This window comes from Setaria italica, chromosome V (assembly GCF_000263155.2).
Source record: "Setaria italica strain Yugu1 chromosome V, Setaria_italica_v2.0, whole genome shotgun sequence".
NCBI lineage: Eukaryota > Viridiplantae > Streptophyta > Magnoliopsida > Poales > Poaceae > Setaria > Setaria italica.
The window spans coordinates 41,703,000-41,706,171 of record NC_028454.1 but is presented as its reverse complement, the minus strand read 5'-3'; positions in this window follow the sequence as shown (position 1 = coordinate 41,706,171).

The window sequence follows — 3,172 nt, the reverse complement described above, 5'->3', positions numbered from 1 at the left end:
GCGGTCGGGCGGTGCGGATACGGTGACGGGTGGAGCAAGGCGATTGCCGGGACGTACAGTCGCTGCGGGTCGGCGTTAGCGTCGGCGATGGCTAAGGTTTCTAGCCGGAGGGTTGTCGAAGACGAGGCTCAGATGCCGTGGTGGAAGAGCTGGCTGCAGGTCATGCCGTCTATGGCGCCGGATCCAGAGCGCATGATAGGAGCATGAGGAGGCAGCGGCTTGTACGGCAGGGCCATTGGTGCGTGGATATCTCGATGATGCTGTGAGATAGTGTTCGTGGCCAGCGGGCGGTGAGCGACGGACTCACGCAGTGGAGGCGCACGTGGGGACGATCTCAGGTAGCGGTGTCGAGGAGGATTCTACACGCCGTTTGCAGACTGGTCGCATCGTATGTGGTGGAGTCGGTCACGGATCGGGGTCGATCGGGACTCTAGTCCCTGGTGCAAACGTAATCCGAGGTCAAAACCACTAGGAGGCAGGCGTCAGGCGATGTTGCAGGGCCCAGGATAGCTGACACGGTCAGAGCTGAGATAGGAACAGAAGCAAAAATAAATAAAGGAATGCATGGAGTTGGGCAACGGCACGGTTCAATGGGTATGGAGCATGAGGTGCAAATATGACGAGGCCAGGTTCAAGGGCGGAGCAAGCACATTATCGGAGGATCGACTTCCAGTACCTGCACTGTTGGATCGACTTTCAGTACCTATCGGTAACCCCCTTAGTACCCGACGTCCGATACCATGGTATCGCTTGATCGGTACTGAATGCCATGCCATTTAGTACCGGTCAGCTCAACCGGTACTCAATGCAATATTTAGTACCGATCAGTAATACCAACTGGGACTAAACTGCGAGCCATGTCACGCTGTTGCGGGCGGTAGTTTAGTATCGGTTGGTTTTACTAACCGGTCCTAAAGTTTTTTTTACCCTTTTATTTTAATTCGTATTCATATCCGACGGAGCTTTACGAATAATATTACGTTAATATATCAACCCATTCAAATCATTTACACTAAATAGTTCGTACATCAATACTTAAGGTCTTAGAGAGAACAAATTCAAGTCCATAAGAAAAGTGTAAGGTAGGAGTACATCCATGCATGCTACATATTTAATAATTCATTTTGCTTATGTAGATATGTCACATAGCTTAAGTCTCCAATCGTAAAATCTAAAACTTCATCAATATAAGCTAAAGCATGAATTAGTGCACTCTCTAGCACTTCACAAGGACGGTCACATGCACTACCATAAATCTCGAACAATGGAGATGGTCAACTGAAATGGCCTATAGAAAGTGAGATGAGCCTGGAGCTTGGAATCTCTGGTGCCTATCGGGTTTCCATCGGTGTAACTATAATTCAACACATCCAAGACTTGAGTCAAAATCGCATGAAAGCTCATTGCCATCGAGGTTTGACCAAAGACATCCTAAAAGAAGAGAATAACGTGATGAAATTTAAAAGATGTAACATAATAGAAGATAAAAGGATGATTAGATATGTTTTCCATACCATGTCATGTTGATTCAGCTGACAAAGCCTCTCAGTAGTCCTAGTCACATTGCTTTCTCCCTTCTCGAGTGCCTTTATTCAAAAATATGAGAAGTCTGGTACAAAGTACTCATTATCCTTAAGCTGTTGTAGGCAGGCCTCCACGACAGTCCTTTCAAAAGTTACCCTACTTGGTGCTAATTGACCCATACGGCAATTGAAACCATCGGGATGGGCTGTCCTGCTACTCTCATCCCGTTGGCCTGCGTTTCTCAAAAAGGTACTTGAAAAGAGATTTTTACTCTTTTAAAATTCTGTGGACCAACTACCTCAGATCGCACTAAAGGAGAAGTCCACCTAGAGCTTCGACAACATCTTTCAGCCATCTAATATTGTCGATAAGCTACATTGTATGTAAGTAAATTTAGGAATTATTCATGTGTAGTAAACAAACCAATTACAAGAAGGAAAGAATATTACTATGTTGGGAATTGTTCTTCTGCTTCGATCGCCTTTTGGCAAGTCAATGACGCGATTAGGGAAGTGAATTCCTGGAGGAGGAGCCAACAGTGGCTCCTCGAAAATGTAGTGTCCACGGCGGCCACCTTCACGGCCGCCACCACCACGGCGAGAAGAACTTCCACTTGCCATAGTTAGCCTAAACTGTCCAAATAAAATTGTGATAAGATAATTTTCCACCATTTTTCTTAACTAGTCAACTTTGCCACCAATAATACATTGTCATATACACACATCATATACATTGAAATAAATCTAGACCATAATTTCACAGCCATCCACAATTCTATCACAATGCTACCCGTGAATATCTACATGTCCTCGAAGAGATATAGCTTTATGTCATAATTGTATCACAAAAGAAAATTACTTAGCATTCAATAAAAATTGGTATCCAATTCAAGAAAAATTATAGCTATTTTAATGCATCAAAATAAAAAATATCGAAAAAAGAAAACCTAACCGGGGAGGGCGCGCGGGGAAGGCGGGGGAGGGAGAGGTGCGGCGGCGGCCCGTGGTGGAGGCGTGGAAGGGAGAGGCACGGCGACAGGGACGGCGGTCGGGGATGGGGTGGCGATGGTTTGGGACGGGGCGAAGGCGATGGTGACGGGCGACGGAGCCGGGGATGGGGCGACGACGATGGAGCCGGGGACGGGGTGACGGGCGATGGAGACGGAGTCGGGGATAGGGTGACGGGCGATGGTGGCGGAGACAGGGACGGGACGTCGGCGGTGGACGAGAGTGACAGCAATGGGGACAACGACGGGGCGGCAGTGGTGGGTGAGGGCAATGGGGATGGGGCCAGCATGGTGCAGAGGGAGGAACTGCTAATTTTTTGAAACTGCTAAGTGTTTGGAGAAGACGAAGTATTTGTAGGTGGGACACTTTAGAACCGGTGCTAGCCTTGCCCGGTACTAAATTCCTCCATTTAGTACCGATTAGGGCTCCGAACTCGTACTAAAGTTGCTAAATGGTGGGATCTGAAATTAGGGGCATTTAGTACCAGTTCCAGCCTTTGCCCGGTACTAAATTCCTCCATTTAGCACCGGGCATGCTTCCAACCAGTACTAAAGTTGCAAAATTGGCGAGAGCTGAAACTATCCGCCTCCAGCAGTTTTCTTTCCCACGCACACTGTCTTAATTCTAATAAAATATTTCAA